The sequence below is a fragment of the Urocampus carinirostris genome, chromosome 13 (assembly GCF_059441175.1).
Source record: "Urocampus carinirostris isolate Australia breed hairy pipefish chromosome 13, RoL_Ucar_1.0, whole genome shotgun sequence".
In the NCBI taxonomy this organism is placed as follows: domain Eukaryota; kingdom Metazoa; phylum Chordata; class Actinopteri; order Syngnathiformes; family Syngnathidae; genus Urocampus; species Urocampus carinirostris.
Window position 1 is genome coordinate 8570496 of NC_142361.1, and position 19014 is coordinate 8589509.

Below are 19014 nucleotides of genomic sequence, written 5' to 3' on the forward strand. Positions count from 1 at the left end.
TATATAAATGCAGATCATTTCAGATCATTTCATTTCATTCTGTGTTGGCAGTCCAGTCCAGTTTGTTGTCCAGCTGCACACCCAGGTATTTGTAGGTCTGGACAAATTCTACACATTCTCCTTTGATGGTTACAGGAACCGGGTGAGTTCTGGTTCTCCTGAAGTCCACCACCATCTCCCTGATCTTGGTGGTGTTCAGGTGCAGGTGGTTTGCGTCTCTCCATCGGACAAAGTCCTGAATCAATTTCCTGTACTCCTCCTCCTGCCCATTTCTGATACAACCCACGATCGCAGTGTCGTCGGCAAACTTTTGCACATGGACTCAGAGTTGTACTTAAAGTCCGATGTATATAAAGTGAATAGGAACGGAGAGAGCACGATTGTCATGATTTGTCAAATGCCCTCACCTACTCTCACTCTTTCAGCCCCAGCTGCCACTCGTTCCCTAAATAGTCCTCCTCCTATTTATGCCCGTCATTCTCGTTCACTCCTGTTCAGTCAGTCAGCAAACCTCAGCGTATGCAAGGCAAGCACTTTTGACTCCCGCTCTAAAAGGAAACTCACTAGAGTATTCAGAGAGAGAGCGGTAATCCCAGGAGACATATTCCCACATAAACTAGGATTTAATTGTCACGTACGACATACATGAAAAATAATTACTGAGCCTCATTTGTGACTGTCTCGACTACTTTTGTGGGCTAAAGAATATATTATTAGTAAACTGAGACGATGTCACCTCGCTCCCGTTTTGATCCCGACCTGTTCCGATCCCGGATCCGTTCTCCTGTCCCGGCTACCCGTATCCTGCCTGATTACGACCCGTTTCCTGTATCGATCTCCGATCCACGCTCTATTCTCCTGTCCCAGCTACCCGTAACCTGCCTGATTCAGTCCCCTGTGTCCTATATCGATGCCCGACCACGCTTTGTTCTCCCGTCCCGGCTACCCAACTTGTTCCGATCCACTATTATGCTTCGTTCTCCAGCCCTGCCTGTCTGCCTCGCCATAAGTCATCGGCTGCGGGGGCTTCCTGTTTCACTTATCCAGCGAGCACCACATCGCTGTCTTTTCTCCTGTCCCTGACTCCCCCAATCCCTTAATAAAGCATTGTGTGAAACGTTACACATTTGGGTCCACAGCTTGTTCCGGTTGTGACAGTGGGTATTATTACACTGGGTGTAAAAAAAAAAGAAAACAACCTACAGTAGTAGCAATTTTAATGGTGTGCAAAAAGGATAGTAGTGCGTGAGAGGGTATAATAGTGTGAGTTGGACTATAGTAGTGTATTTGTATATGTGTGTGTGTGTGTGTGTGTGTGTGTGTGTGTGTGTGTGTGTGTGCATAGTAGTATGGTGATAGAGGTGTGAGTGTGGAAGTGTAGTAGTATGTGCAGGGTTGGGTAGGGTTACTTTAACTTGATTACTTTCAATTACTTTTGGATTACTCCAATACCAAATATGCTAATAAGAGACAAAATAAGCTAAATATGAATACAATTATGACTCACAACACGTGGTAAGCTTTCTCTCCTGGCTTTGATCTACGGCAAAACGAACATAAAATGCGACAGAAACAAAATGAAAATAAATCCAAACAGCTTGCCAACATCATTTTTGCCATTCCATGTATTCTGTTACTCCCCAAGCCTGCACAAAATTTAGTAATTTTATTCATATTTAGTTTCTTTTGTCTTTTATTAGCATATTTGGTATTGGAGTAATCCAAAAGTAATTGAAAGTAATCCAGTTAAAGTAACCCTACCCAACCCTGAGTATGTGTATGAAAGTATATTAGTATGTGTATGAAAGCATAGTAGGGTTTGTGTGTAAGTGTAGTAGTGTGTGTGTTGGAGTAAAGTATGTGTGATAGTGCATAGTAGTGTGATTATGAGCGTATCATAGTATGTGTTGGAGAGTATAGTAGTATGTATAAGAATATAGTAGTGTTTGTGCATGGGTTTGACGATTTTTGTAGGAGAGTATAATGGTGCACGTGTAAGTATGATGTTAAGAGCAAATCCGAGACACTTCTCAAACAGCTTCTCATAAAAAAGTGTCACAGACATAGTCCAATGAGTTGTGGTTTAGAATGTAATTTTTCTCATCTCACTAAGGAGGAATTTTTGCTGGAATACTGATGAATACTTGAAACAAAATATACTTGAGTTTGTCATGCTGTTGGCCATTTTGACTGGCCCAGCAAAATAGATTTCTTTTTTACCAGTTCACAGTGCTACAAATCAACATTGAATTGATTGAAATAGATCGTGGCTAGGCCATTTTGATTGATTGCCAAACACAGAATACTATATTGTTTTTTAAGCTGGCTTTTGAATATTATAACAGTCTTTTTTGCGTTCATGAGAATAGTGAGTTTCCAGTTTGTGAACACTCCAGTGACTGTATGAGTCATCAAATAAATGTGTGACAACTTCTGTTTAGTAGTGCATGCTCCAAGCAAGCGAAAAGACAGTCTCACTTCCATTGTTTAAAAAAAACTCTATATAGTACCATAATTGGTGAAGCCAGGAGTAATACCTGTTTCACCAAGGAAACACTCACCAATGCCTCATTTGTAAAATAAAAAGCTTTCAATAGGAGAAGAAACAAGTTTTCTCAGTAAACAATTTTTTTTATCAAAACCACTGATCCTAATAATTTAATTTGCCAAGTAAACTGTCATACCACCTAGCACTAATACAGTAATCCCCGGCTGTATCGCGGGTTACTTTTCACGGTTTCGTTTTTCATCGTGCATTGTATTCTGCATTCTGATTGGCTTAACAATTACCCCGCCCCTTGTCTGCCTGCGCATCAATAACATTGCGGTCTAAGCTGTTCAAGTATCCCTAAGCTACCTTGATCGCAGGGGCAACACTTTCTGTGGTGTGCCTTGGGCAAGTACAGCCCATCACTTTCCAAGTTGTTGTTTTTTTCTCCCCCACATGAAGCAGTTCCTCATGATCTGACTGAGATAAAGCACCTTCATCATCTGGTTACTGACGTTTTTCGGTGTAAACATAAAATACAGTATATTATTTTTAATTCGCAGATTTGCCTGGTAATGGAACGGGATTAACCGTGAAAATAGAGGAAATACTTGATACCCAAATCTGAGAATCTATCAAAAATAAATACTGAACAATTAGATGTAGAGCCGGTGTCTTTTGTGTCAAATAGAACACTAGTTTGATTGTCAGCTCCTCTGAGTTAAATGTTGAAGTGGGGAAAGTCACTGAAACCCTAATGCCTCCGATACACAGGTAGTCGCCATGCATGGCTCTGCCATCGGTGTGTGAATGGGTAAAGTGTGAGGTGCATTGTAAAGCGCTTTGGTGGTCCTCAATGACTGGCAAAAGGCTACAAAAATGCAGTCCATTTACATGCAGCCCGATAATTAGGTTCACAGATCCACATGGGTAGAACAGCTACATCAAGCCTACATTATGCTCTGGACCAACTGCGACCGGGCCTAAAAGGTAGAGGAAAAATGCTTTCAATCAACAACCAATTTTGACTTCTCGACATGCTACGATCGTGCGGAACCCATCTCGTTCATAAGTAGGGCAGCGTCTGTACTTTTATCTATTAACGGTGCAGTATAATTTTTGGAACTTTTCAACTCGCTGATGCAATTTTTGGAACTTTTCTACTCGCTGATGCCTACTTCTGGCTTAAGTCATTATTGCAGCCTCTTTCAACCTCCGTATGTGATCAAACATTGCTGGTCACCATGGCGATCAGGTTCCCTCGGGCGACTGCTTTCCTGCATTTGAAAGGAATAAGCTCGGTTGAAGAACTGCATATTATGTTTTATCCATATCTCGCCGTTCTCACCAGACAGCTTCACTACGCTTACTCACTATATGGGGCAGCCTACACACTCTCATTTGCAGGATACAGGAAGCAATACTAAGAAAATGGGCTTCCTCGATGTGTGGAAAAAGTTTTGATTAAAACCTTTCCTGCCATCTAACAGTGATTTATCATACTGAATACAATCCCAGAGACTTGATTCTTCCTAATGAAACCAAACCCTTTATAATAAATCGTATTTTTACTTTTGGGCACTCTGGGACAATGCTTCAGAAAACTGATTTTTATGTTATGGCATGGAATGAGGTAATGGAGAGAATGTGGTACTTTTTAGGGACCAAACAAACAACGCACCCCACCTTGTAACAAATTCTTGAGCCTGTAAATAGGGTTTGTTTTTTGGTTTCAATGTATAATAGAGTATTTCATAAATAAAGGTTTTTATTTCACTATCCCTGGACATTTTTGGATTGCACCCCCTGCGGAAAACGAGGGATTACTGCAACTCCACTTATTAAATGACAGACTTATGATCCAAACATAAAATTCTGAAGGTAAAACCATTAGAATTGGGACAGGTAAAGGTACACTACATAAATCTGGTTATAATTGGCTGGAAAAAGAATTACAATGAACTTCGCCTTTTTGAAGGAGGTCTATGCCGTTTTGAATCCTCGTCCTGTCGATGGCAGCCTCCGACTGCCCTGGCATTACGCTCAACTGCGCTTGGTCTTATTCCTGCTGCTGTCAGATCAGACCTGAGATTTGTCTGCCGGCGGAATTTGCCGTTTGTGGTGTGCACAAGAGCGTGCGTCTGTCTGCCCATCCTGAGCTACAGTAGTAAACCTGCACTTCATACCTCTGCAGGCATCTTCCAGGCAGGTTACAAAAAAGGAAAATAACGGGCCATAAACGCTCTAAAAGGAAACTTACTAGAGTATTCAGAGAGAGAGCGGTAGTCCCGGGAGACATATTCCCACATAAACGTGCTAGGATTTAATTGTCACGTACGACATGCATGAAAAATAATTACTGAGCCTCATTTGGGACTGTCTCGACTACGTTGTGGGCTAAAGAATCGGAATATATTACCATAAACTGAGACTAGAACAAGGGCCAGGGGATCATTGTGTTTAAAGAAGTGTTTTAGCTAAAGAACATCCATCCAACCATCCATTTTCTGTGTCGCTTATTCTCACCAGGGTCGCAAGGGTGCTGGAGCCCATCCCAGCAATCTTCAGGCAGTGGGCAGGGGACACCCTGGACTAGTTGCCAGCCAGTCAGAGGACATAGCACAAGAACATTGATTTTTTTTTTTTTTTTTTTTTATGTAGAGTTGGAAGCACAAAACAACAAAGGTCAATTCAGTCTAGATAGTTTGCTGGCTGAGTAAGACAAAATTGCAAAGAAGGTAAGAGAAGTCTACAATGCGTGCACTACGCTTAGTGTTTCTTTCATAATGGCTTGCTTGTTCGAAAATTCTTCTTCAATTAGTGAGTATCGGCATTTCTAATTTTTGTTCTACAGGGAAGCATTGAAAACAATGTTTTTTTTGTTTTTGACTATTTTTGACTGTTTTTGGAAGCCAATTGATATTACCTTGAATACATTTAGAATTCAACCCCAAAATGCTTATGAAATGATTCAGGGGGGATTTAAAACAAGGGAAACTTTATGCTAAAACTATGAGTTAAAAAAAAGAAAGCATACAAAAAAAAGTATGAATTAAATTGTGAAATATTTTCTGCTGAAATAAAAATGTAGTCACGTTTTGCACGGAGGCCAGAACGGAGGCAGGTGTGCTCAACAAAGGAATTGTTTATTAACAACAAGGAACAACAAACAAAAACAAACCAAGTCTTAACAAGTGGAGTTACAGTAATCCCTCATTTTCCTAGCAAATAATCCAAACCATAACCAAAAAAAAAAATAAAAAAAAACGATATGGCAACCAAACACAGAATGACCCGACCATCAAAAAGACACAGGCAAGCTAGCATATTCCTGCCCGGCAAGCCAAAATAAAGCCCCTCGAATAATTCTGTTCATGGTCTTGGCGACGAGGAAAAAGTCCCATGGCCTCTATCTTCTTTACCAGCCGCTTCGTGTTCCCTGTCCCGGCGAAGGACTGTCTCCTACAGCTTACAGGGTTTCTAATTGTTTTGTTTTTTTTTTCTTTGGTCCGTCACGCCCTTCATGGCAAGGAAATGTGAGGATCTGGCATGCCGCCTTACCCCAGAGGGCGCCAACCGGGTGTGCGCCAAGACACACCAGAGCCCAAGCTCCACGCACCTGCCACTAATTTTCTCATGACTTGATATTGCCTGCTCTGACGGCACAATGTGTCGGATCATTGCATTTCCATTTATGGTTTGTCTTTGTTACTGGTTGGGATATTGCCAGGTTTGATTATGTTTGGACATGTTATTTGTTTGATGTTACTTTGTTCCCGGTTTTGTAATTAAATACCATCCTTGATTTGAGCAGTCCTGCCTCAGTTCCTATTTTCCTTCATTAGGGTCCACCCGCAAAAAATAACAGTAACATTGCTAACCCAAGGCAAACTCAAGTAACGTTACTGAGAACATTCAGAGTGCAAAAAGTCATCTCTTTCTCATAGGCTTGACACCTTAATGTGAGTTTCAATTCCTTCAAGAGATGTTAGGAGGAATAAATTATCATAATTTAGTCCCTTCAAATACAGACAGCAGCACAAACAATATTATTATGACTTTCTTTGCAATGCCTGAAATGTCACCATGCATTTTTTTAATAAACCTGCACAGCGTTCTTCTTGATTCTATGCTAATGAGGCCCACTTAGGCTGTAATTAAGCCGCATTCCTGTTGGGGACGAGACATTCTGTAAGCAGACGAATTCTAGAGAACGACGAGTCACTCTCTCTGTTTTAGCGTCAGCATCTCCATTTTCACATAGGAAAGGAAGCCTGTTTTTCCATCATTAAAGTTTAATTTTGACCTGTGAATGCATTTCAAAGTCGGTCACTTAAAGTTCAACACCACGGGATACATTGTTCCTAGGCCGGTATAAAAATAAAACCCATGCCATCGATTTTACACGACCTCCTCAAACCGAGCCGTCAATCTGCTTCAGATCATGACCGCAACCGACATTTTATAAACATAAATACGTTTCGACATGGATGCCTGTCATGCACAGTCATACGCATTCTCATCACAGCTCAGCTTTCAAATGTTGCTTAGCAACCAAAAGATTCGAGGAACAGGTAGGCTTAAATGACAATGACAAAGGCAGTGAAATGATGCATTACAATTAACATTCTTTGTAACTAAGTGAGTGAGGATAGAGTCAACATCTGGGTGTGTGAGAGATAAAACGTTTACAGCAAACAAGTTATATCATGCCCTAAACCAAAGTTAATGCAAGGCAAATTAACTTATTTCAACTATTTCTGTGACTCTTGTCACTGGAGCAAGTATACTGGACTGTCTCAGAAAATTAGAATATTGTGATAAAGTTCTTTATTTTCTGTAATGCAATTAAAAAAACAAAAATGTCATACATTCTGGATTCATTACACATCAACTGAACTATTTCAAGCCTTTTATTATTTGAATATTGCTGATTTTGGCTTACAGCTGAAAAAAACTCAAAAATCCTATCTCAAAATATTAGAATACTTCCTCAGACCAAGTAAAAAAATAATTTTATAACAGCAAAACTAAATCAAACATTTGAAAATGTCCATTGATGCACTCAGTACTTGGTTGGGAATCCTTTTGCACGGATTACTGCATCTATCCGGCGTGGCATGGAGGCAATCAGCCTGTGGCATTGCTGAGGTGTTATTGATGCCCAGGATGCTTCGATAGCGGCCTTCAGCTCATTTGCATTTGTAGGTCTGGTGTCTTTCATCTTCTTCTTAACTATACCCCACAAATTCTCGATGGGGTTCAGGTCAGGGGAATTAGCAGGCCAATCAAGGACAGTGATGCCATGGTCAGTGCACCAGTTACTGGTGGTTTTGGCACTGTGGGCAGGTGCCAGATCATGCTGGAAAATGAAATACTCATCTCCATAGAGCTTTTCAGCAGATGGAAGCATGTAGTGCTCTAAAATCTCTTGGTACACAGTTGCATTTACTCTGGACTTGATGAAACACAGTGGACCAACACCAGCAGCTGACATGGCTCCCCAAACCATTGCTGACTGTGGGAACTTCACACTGGATTTCAAGCAACTTGGATTTTGCTCCTCTCCAGCCTTTCTCCAGACTCTGGCGCCTTGACTTCCAAATGAAATGCAAAACTTGCTTTCGTCTGAAAAGAGGACTTTGGACCACTCTGCAACTGTCCAGTGCTTCTTCTCCATAGCCCAAGTCAGACGCTTCTTCCGTTGTCTTGAGTTCAGAAGTGGCTTGACCATGGGAATACGGCTATTGTAGCCCATTTCCTGGACACGTCTGTGAACTGTGGCTTTTGATACCTGGACTCCAGCTTCAGCCCACTGTCTTTGAAGCTCCCCAAAATTCTGGAAGCGGCTCTTCTTCACAATTTTGTTAAGGCTGCGGTCATCTCTCTTGGTTGTGCAGCGTTTCCGGCCACATTTTTCCCTTCCAACAGACTTTTTGTGGATATGCTTTGAAACTGCACTCTGTGAACAGCCTGCTCTTTGAGAAATTTCTTTTTGTGTCTTACCCTCCTGATGGAGGGTATCAATGATGGTCCTCTGGACAGCAGTCAGATCAGCAGTCTTCCCCATACTTGTGATTTAGTTTACTGAACCAAGCTGAGTGTTTTTAAGGCTCAGGAAACCCTCGCAAGGTGTTTCGAGTTAATTAGATGATTCAGGTGATTAGTTGAATAGCCTACTTGTATACTTTTTCATGATATACTAATATTTTGAGATAGGATTTTTGAGTTTTCTTAAGCTGTAAGCCAAATTCAGCAATATTCAAAAAATAAAAGGCTTGAAATAGTTCAGTTGATGTGTAATGAATCCAGAATGTATGACATTTTTGTTTTTTTAATTGCATTACAGAAAATAAAGAACTTTATCACAATATTCTAATTTTCTGAGAGTGTCCAGTATATGTTTATTAGTTGTTGAATTACCGTGAATTGCCAACGACAGAGTGCACCTACGTAAAAGCCACATGCACAAAACTCAACTTTGTTTTTGTACAAGCCGCACTGGATTCTAGGCAGCAGGCTTACACAGCCATAAAGAACTATTTTACGTCAATTTCTTACATTTTTGGGGGCGGAGGGCAGCTAGTATAGAAAAGTAACGCATTGTGCTGTGATTAAGACGCTCGTTTGTTGACTGAAAAATGCATGTTTAAACACTAGTTAATGAACAATTTTTGCTTATTTTTTAACGAATACAATTTGTTTAACAGTGAGAGGTGCTATAGTACACACTGTCCTGTAAAATTCAACCAAAATACCAATCCAAGTTGTACCCTAAGTAATTTGAATGCTGTTGTTGAACCGTTTGAAGAATCTTGGAACACACATGAATAAAAGGTTTTTATTCTCGCCTGATTTTTGATTTATTTATTTGGGTTTTTTTTTGCAATCACGTGTCTGCAGATGGGTGTAGCATGGGCGTGTCATCTGGAAAACAGAAGGGACAGTAGCACGAAGCCTTACCCAATGATCACAATCTAAAAAAAACTAAGATTTTTTTATGGTTAGAACAATTTTATTGACACTATTAACGGCAAATAAACAATGTGAGGTTTGAACATTTTTTTCGACACTTTTTTAACAGTAATTAAGCATATTCACAATTTCGTTATATCGGACAATATGACGTTGAAACAATTTTTTCCGCCATTTTCAACAGCAATTAAACACACAATTTCATTATATCATATTCTAACAATATGAGGTTTGAACAATTTTTATCAACACTTTTAACAGCATTTTACAAATTTTTACTAAGGGCATGTTTAGGAGTTTCCAAAAGTGGACTTTTGGAGACTCCAAAAAAGACCAGTGACTGGTGACATCATACAGACACGGCCTCTGTCATCATAGCAAACTAGCTGTTGTCATATGCAACTTTTGGTGTTTGGACATGACAGTTAAATGTATTTTTACAATTATTAAGAGCTTTTTTTTTTGTTTGTTTCAGTAACTATTTTGGGTGTTTCACATCTGTTTATAAAGCGATTCCACATTTGATCAGAAGAACATGGTCCACCATAGAGTTTTTAGCACTTTTTAGGCAAATTATTCAATATAGAAAATAGATAAAAGTCAACAATACAAAAAATTTCTTACAACTAACTACTATCTTAATTCCGATCAAAATACCTGAGAAACTTAACCAATCATAGTCCTGCTTTTATCTTACTTTTATTTCATCTGTGTTGTGGCCACTCAGCACATTAAGCCAGACAAAAGGAGGCAGGGGTAGGGTGGTGGAGGATAGGGGTTTCACACGCGTGCTGGTTATTTTTTATTTATTTGAGGATGAAAATGGTAAAAAAATAAGAAAAGGACCGTTTCAAATACAGTCCAAATGGAAACTCAAACCCCCAAAAAGATGAAAAAAAAGGAAGCGTTTATTCAAGCGCATCTAAGAGAGACACATGTGCATGCGGCATACGGGCAGTATGACAGATGTTGCAATGATCATTTAAGCCAGAAGATGGGGACGGCAAGTCGAAAAAAAATGACGTTACGAACACCAACTTAATTTCCCTTCGGGGATGAATAAAGTATCTATCTATCTATCTATCTATCTATCTTTAATGAGAACACTGCATTTCCAGAATCCATATTAGTTTTCACTGCAAAGGTCCGAGGATGATAAACAACACCTTCAATGGTTTTACTTGCCCCTCCATATTTTCTATTTTCATGCTTTTGAAATTGACAAAGCAAAACCTTGCATGTAGATTCTCTTTAGCTGCAAATTGCGAAGTGCAAGTTTGATTAGTCACAATCCAGATCAATTCCCCGAGTATTGGCGCAACGTTGGGAGCACGTCGTGAACATAAGCCGCATTGTTTGAAGCCTTCAACATGAATAAATATGAGGAGAAAGAAATGAGTACACCGTTCATCTCTTACAGCAGTTGCACAGGTTTAGGACATTATCAAATGTTACACTTGAGTCAAAGAACCTGCAGTTTCCTCTCAGTGATATAAAAAAAAACCACACAAAAAAAAACCACTTTGATCGCAAAATCCAGAATGCGAAACTAAACTGCTGCTTTTAGATCTTGTGACATTGTTTATGGTTGGGAAGCACAAATCCACTAAATTTTATGGCATGTTAGCTCCAGTGTTCATTTTACCTCTGAAAAGTGATGGGTCCCGGGGACTCGCATGCTCAAATATCTATGGGTCCCAACAGAGATCTATGGGTTCCCAAAATTTAGTGTTATCGAGGTTGAAATTGTAAATCAGTGACAAATATATAATATTCAGATTCAGATATACTTTATTGTCATTCTAGTACACGTGCATACAGAACGAAATGTCGATACATCTGACCCGCACAGTTTCCTTGAATGTACAGATATAAATAAAATATTGTATTGAGTTGGAGTATTGAAGTACTAATAATATGCTAAATAATTATGGCTATGTATAGTATTTTACAGTAGTGCAAAGAGTGCAAGAGGAGCAGCTAACCAGATGTGCAAAATGGGCAGTCAGGTAAACAGCAACAATAACACTGTAGTAATAGTAATATATAAATATATATATTCATTCAGTTTTAACCATCACAATTTATTGGTAATATAAATCAGTTATCACTTCAAGATTTTTCAGTTCACAACAATATTGTACATCATAAAAAATAAAATTGCTGAAATATTATATTAGGCCCAATCCCATTTCTCTCACTCGGCCCTGAGGACCCTCCAGTGAGGTCCCTCGAAGAGGAGTGCCCTCCGCGAGTGAAGTGCAAAGCGGAGATGGCTTGGACAAGACTTGCAAGGTTCCACCCCTGTCCAGGAGATGGCGGTAATATTAATTGGCTGTAGACCTCAGTGACGTATTGGTCTACGTCACATGTAAACAACTCGAGTCTCAACTTGTAGTGTGTCAGTTGGAGAGTTCGTGCAATGTTAAAAATGCCCGCTACTGCTGTGTTATTACCGATTGCCTGAAAGCTCATCATCTTTTCCGTGTCTCCAATAAACGGAGGAGAAATGTGCTATACTGAAGACAGCTTCGGCGCTATGTAGTGCTGATTCATCTTTACAAGGTACGTACACTCATTAAAAAAATGACCCGTTCGGTCAAATACAGTAAAAGTTAACATACAATGCACGTTCACATAATACCTTATGTTTGTGTAGACATAAATGGCAATCTACTTATTAGTATCTTAATGCCATTTTATGACATATAGTAGGGGTCTTTAGTGTGTGACATGATGAAAAGTAAACAAACACAAGAACAGTCCACCTGACCCTTAAGCTGACATAATATCGTCACCAAACTTCCCTGTACGACCCAAAAACCTTGGTTCATAAGGAATTTAATTCAAAAGAGTTGTCATTGGATATAAAAAAGCTCATTTCAACATGTTTTCATGATGCTTACATCATCTATGCCCACATTTATGTCTAAATTGTCTGTTATCTATTGTGTTCCAGAGTGGCTGTCCCATAAGCGTGGACAGGTTGGACAGGAATGTTCCCATCCTGTGCTTATGGTTCGATGTGAAGTCAAAACTCATTCAGGACTTAAGGTTGAGCAAGAAGGTCATGTGGGCCCTGCAGGAGCTGCTAAAGAGGGAACAGGGCCATGGCTGGAGGGCCTATACTGGCTGGCCCACGGTCTGTCCTACCGTGTGGTGTCACGGGTCTTCAGGGTTCCCAGGTCCACGATACACAGAATTGTCCACAGTTAATATGGAATAAATTGCCCAAAAGCCATGTTTTAGGCTTTGGAAGTCAGACCCACATTTGCATTCCGTGCTTTTCTGCATTACTATTCAATAAACATCTTTATTTTGAGTAACACCTTGGTGGTTTATTTCATAATGATGTGAGATACTGTGTGTGAACTATGTGACTGTTGGACAGAAAACAACTACAAATCACTCCAGTTTAAATAATAGTTTACTTTCAGAAAAACAAAATCACATTGGGCCGAAATACATAATAGTAAATAAATAATATGTCACAAATTGTAACAAAAATATACCAATACTTCCATAAAGCTGGAAAACACAAACTGGAACTTCATTGAGTTCTTAATAAAATAAAATATTTTCCTTTTATAAAACAAAGGGAAACATTGCAGGGATGTCACTGTTCTGGAAATTTGTCCACGAGCTTCCCAAAAAGGACGGGAACCGCTCAGTTTTGGCCACAGTTTCCTCGAGCCTTTTCCTCACTCCGGCAGACTCCGCTTTCAAAAAGTCAAGGAGTGTATCGTGCTTCCTTTTTTTTCTGGGTGATTTGGGGTTTGGCGCCGGATTAGAAGATGCCAACGTCGTGCCCGTCGGTGTGGATGGCGTGGTAGCTGTGATGGTGGCCAGCTCTTCCACGGGACGTTCTACATTGGCCTTTAGGTTGGGTGGAAAAAACAAGAATTACTTAATGCTTGTGTATTGCACAAAAACAACTGTGTATAGGATGCTCAACAAGTTGATGTGAGAAATTATAGGATGTGTTCTGGATAATTATTTGATAGTGAATAGATACACAAAATTGACATGTTATTCTTATGGCTGTAAGAGCCTTCTATTGGCCAGCATCACATATGCTTTAGAATTGTCTCCACATTTGGACAACATTTTGAAAAGGTAATTAGTTTACTTAATATGTGTTTACAGAGAAGGCAGTGGACTGTGTGATAGTAATTTGTTTCAACTGTATTTCCACGTGAAATTCGGAGACATTACTCATAATGCATGATGAAAACTAATGCATTCTGATCTCACATGAAATAATCATATTGTAAATAAAACACGACACCCGAAATTGTGTGCAGTAAACAAGCGCGTATGTCCAGAACGTTATTCTGACTATGCTCCTTTAGCGACTGGCCATGTACATGTAAAAGCACGACTCGTTTAAGATACAAACAGGGATGGGCTGAACCGTGATTTTCTGCAGTTATCCTACTTTAGAGTTTGTAGCGTGAAGATTATTTTTTGGCAGCTCCCTTGGTAGATTTGTGCACTTCGTAAAGTAGCGATTTTGCAATGTTCATGTTTTAACGCGAAAATACGATTTTCTATTGCATTTACGTCCAACTAAGATATCTCAATACATTTTGTTGCAAATACATGCGTGGTTGTGGAAAACTACTTACATTTGTGCGGTTCCTTTCCGGGCATGTTTGTTGATATTGAGAATTCGCAAAGCCTTCTGGGTAGTCACTTCGCCGCCAAGTGAGGTAGGGAGCCCCCTCGGTCTTGAAGTGGTTACGACATGGTTTGAGGTCACTTCTGCCTCGGACTTGAGAGTATCGGGACACACTCCATTTTCACGTGAACGCGCAAACCGAGTGACTAGGGCACATAGCGAGTGAAAGTGCGAAGAATGGGACTCGGCCTTAATCTAAGATGCACCTTCATAAGCTGGTGTTGTGTAGCCTCCATTATCATCCTCCTCATAGCATAACCAGGAATAAAATTTAGTCCATTTTGGCAGGAAAGTCCTTTTCTTGCTAGTATTCTTTTGTTTATTTTATTTTGTCGAATCGTTCGCTTCAACACACATGTTTTCCTTGCCTCTGCGATCTTCCGAAGAATTTCTCCGCCGTTTTTTCGTGCCGGAATTACTGCCGTTGTTATCACTTTCTGCATTATGTTTCGACTTATTACTGACACTGAAAAAATAACCAATTGTGTTGATTTTCACCTAATACTCTCAAAAAAATGTAATCGGGTAATAACGATGATTTTGTGTCAAAAAAGTTGCGTCCCGGGGACGCACGTTAATTTGACACTATGCGTCCCCAGCAAAAATGATGCGTCTAGGACGGAGGGACGCGGGCAAACGAGAACACTGTAGCTCTATATCAAATTCCTTTAGAAATGCTTTAATTTCCATTTGTATGGAAATTCCGCACACGCAAGCTTCAATGTTGAAGTAAAAGAATGATTCATGTCATATTCTCTCACAAATAAGTTTACAGGGCAAAGGTTTGGGCTACACAACATTCTCACAACCTCAAACAAGACACACAAAAAAGGTTTGAAAACACAAACTGCAGGAAAGCAATTCACTGTTTGTCGGGTTAAGGGATACAAAAGTTTCTTCCAAACTTATGTAACAAAATCACTAAAACCCAGTGGCGGGCCGTGAATTAAACGCCCAGGCCTTCAGTAGTGCTACGTTTGAATCAATACAACCCTCGATAACTACTTTATGGCTACAAAAATCTACTGCAGCTACAACTGTGACGGCATTAATAATAACATCATAATATTGCACTTTTATATAGGAATATAGCCACATTATTTACCAAAAAATACATTCTTGTAGCATAGGTTATTTTCTATGGCCATAGAAGCTAATGTGGAAAGTTGAGCCTGTCTTGTTGTATTTTTAAGTTTTTATTCAATTTCGGGACTGAAAAGGTCAGTTCAACAGGAGTGGACACGGGGATTTTTTCTTCACATTTTTGTTACGATACTTCCATTACCGCACACTAGCTCATCATGGTTAAAATAAAAAAGCTGACATTTTGTCACGCCTTCTAGAGGGCCATGGTGCCCTCAACTCAAAATCTTATTGTCTAAACCAACAGTGTTTTTGACACTTATTTTATGCCGGCAGAAATGATTGTCAAGGCCTCAGGTAATGGCTGAAATGTGATTGCTTATATGCTTAATTATAAAAACACACATCTAGAAGCAGCCGGCAATGGGAAAAGCAATGAAAGGAAGCTGACAGACAATTTGGATTTATTTAATAAGTAAAACCTGCAGACCCTGATGGCTGTCCACTGCTAAAAGCATTTCATTCAGCTGGCTGATCTTTTTTTTTAAAACTTCATTTTGGACTTTGGAGGTGGTGGTAATCACTGTCCGAGTTTCTTGTTTGTATTGCAACTTCAAGAAAAAAGAAAAACCCGGCCACTTTTATATGAGAGACGAAATAAATAGAGTGCTTCAGTCACAGAAGAAAAATAAATTGTCACAGTTGTGGCATGCAATAAAAGCACACTTGAGGTCTTAAGTTGTAGACAGCCCTCAAATTCGAACCTCCAGCAGCAACAGCAAACTCCAGTCCTTTTGAAGTGACAATAAATACACAAGTGATTTGTTACCACATTTACTTAAAATTTGCAAAACTATCCAGAACCTTTATTTTATTGGGGGTTTGCTTTCATTTGTCCCGAAGGAGGCTAAATTATATGATATAATGCTAAAATTGAATAATTTTGAAATACGAAAGCCACACCTCGTCTCCCATAACTGCACGAGAAACCAAACTCAACCAACCACAATATCTTCTAGTGTCCAATAACAAAGTGTAGGTAAAAAGCAAAAAATTAAAAAGTGAAAGGGCAATGAGACTCAGCACACTATTCCCAATGATGCACTTTGTAAAACCAGTGAGAGATATTGGGGAAAGGGAGCACGGGATGTTAATAATGGTCCGCGCTAAGCCGCCAACAGGCCTTGATTATTTAGACAGGAGGCACCCCCTTTTTGCCCTTTAGAGAGGGTATGCGGTCAAACGGAACCTCCAGCGATGGACGGTAATTGGGTTAACAATGCAAACTCCACTCTCCTCCCCGCGGCTGGGTTAACGGGGTCGGCTAAGAAGCTGCCACGACAAAAAACACACACAACGTCGGCATACACAGAAGCCCAAGAGGCAATTTGAAGTCAGCAGTGCAGGTAAACAGACACTTTTGTCTGGGAGGAGTCCAAATGCCTGACATTGTTCGATAGAAACGACTAAAAGAAACTCGGCGGAGTGCATAGCTAAACGATGCGTTTGTTTGCACGTCTGTCTGCTAAGAGCAAAGGTTCCTCAAGTATTCAAAGCATTTTGTACTTAAGAAGATACAGACCACTTGCAAAGTCCTAAGTATGGTATAAAAGTAAATACAGTGGTACCTTTTTATACGAGCAAACCAAAAAACGTGAATTTCGATATATACATTTTCCCAAAAAACGTGAATTTCGATATATACATTTTTCAACTCATTTTACCTCGCCATACGAAGGAAAATCCACTACATGGGCAGTCTTCCTGAAATTGAGCAGTAAATAAGTTTGAGTGTATTAATTTATTTTACGTGTCCTACTGTCTACTTATGTGTCTTAGTATAGTGTGTCCTAGCATAATTTTTTTGTTAATCTTCTAGACACGGAGGGCTGAGAGAAACGCAATTTCAAATCTCTATGCAGCAGAATTGACAAAATAGCTGACTTTGACTTAAAGTTACAGTAACTTGAATCTTAAGTGTACAGTAAGGGATACGTATCATCAACAGTCTCTTGATCACATACCCATCAACCTCACCCAATTACTCCCTTTATTAACGATTCAAAATCCTTGTTATCAAGCAATAACAAACCTTTCAAACACAACGTGGCACCTATTTACCGTATTTTCCGCACTATAAGGCGCACCTAAAAGCCTTTATTTTTTTCAAAAGCTGACCATGTGCCTTATAATACAGTGCGCCTTATATATGGATCAATATTAAGTCGCAAAGTCTTGCAACTAATGCAAGCAGCCGCCGACTACATTTCCCCCCGAACGCGAAGTAGTCCGCGGTGTATGCTGGGATTTATATACTGGCGATTCATTGGCTAACCAATGTGTCAATCATCATTTGAATCGATCACTATTGGCTAAAATTATTCGGAGGTAAAGGGGGCGGATCCTTTTTAACATTTACAGGCTCGCATGGGCTAAAGGGGCAAAAAAAAGCCTGCAATTGGCCGAAAAAGATGTGTCAATCATCAGTTGAATCGATCACTATTGGCTAAAGTTATTCGGAGGTAAAGGGGGCGGATCCTTTTTATCATTTACAGGCTCGCATAGGCTAAAGGGGCAAAACAAAGCCTGCAATTGGCCGAAAAAGATGAATATGAATAGCATGTTAGGTCGAACTACGGCATAGAGGAAACAGTATTTTACGATTCTGTACTGTATTTGTAAATATTTAACTCTCCTGGATTTACTACACTCACGGATATAAGAGGACCATGGTTGCACATTATTATTGAACACAACGACTTCGGTGAGCTACTCCGGCTATATATTTTCCCAGTATCTTGTTTCAGACTGAACTCGGTTTCTGTGATAAGCGGTGCAGATAATGGATGGAATGGAGTGTCTATTTTTAAATTAAACTCAATTCCAAGTGTTTATTGTCATATGTACAATAAAGTTGCGAGCGAAAAAGAAAGTAGAAACTAAGGAATGGTTGGCATTTCTTGAATCCCAAGACTTTAACCTTCAGAATGATATTTGGAACTTTGAGTGACATCGTACAGACACTGTTTCCGTACATGTGTGAGACACGTATTTGCTTCTTTGCAAGCTTTCGGAATGTTAAGGGGGTAATGAATTTGACTTAACTATCTGACTGTTTTGTCGACGTTCCCATTGTAGCGCCTTATAATCCGGTGCGCCTTATGTATGTCAAATATAGGACCAAAAACTATTTTTTCTGGGCGCGCCCTATAACCCAGTGCGCCTTATAGTGCGGAAAATACGGTACTCACAGCAGGACAGACTATGTAGAATATCTTGACAATATTAGTAAACTACGATGATGTTGTCTGGTACGAGTGACAGAGGCCATCCAGATTAGATGAAATAGATTTTATTAAAATTGTAATACGGCATACAAAATTTGAAATAATAAAAAGGCAACATAAAAAAAATGAAAAAAAAAACTAAGTCTTAAATTACGTTGGCCTGAGATGAGGCAATTTGTGCAGATCAAAATCGCACTCTGCAGCTATCTAGTGGTATAATAGAACAAAGAAAATTGTTGAAGCAAATTGAACTCTTTCATTGCCAGGTTTTGACATTATGACACCACTATGGAACTTGCAACAAAACACACAAGCGTAAATGCACAAAAATATTAAAATGCAACTTTATTGACGCACAGGTGAAGAAGTGGAGAGACTGTTTAACCTAACAGAATACACTACGTAAATCGTTGTTTCTGGCAATGAGTAACAATAGTGTGATGATATAAGCTCTAATGTGTTTTGGTATGTCATCTGTACCATTGGTGGTCTAATGGTTA

The 19014-nt window shown here is 39.6% G+C and overlaps 1 protein-coding gene and 1 long non-coding RNA gene across 4 annotated transcripts in view; one reads left to right on the forward strand and one right to left on the reverse strand.

Moving 5' to 3' along the window:
• The window catches only part of marchf8 (membrane-associated ring finger (C3HC4) 8), a 129929-nt gene that overhangs the window by 89157 nt on the left and 21758 nt on the right, over positions 1–19014 (reverse strand). The gene's annotated exons all lie outside the window — the stretch shown is intronic.
• LOC148353666 (uncharacterized) lies at positions 11644–12789 on the forward strand. Its single transcript, XR_015852408.1, has 2 exons — positions 11644–12028; positions 12423–12789. It is a non-coding gene; the product is annotated as an uncharacterized LOC148353666 (long non-coding RNA).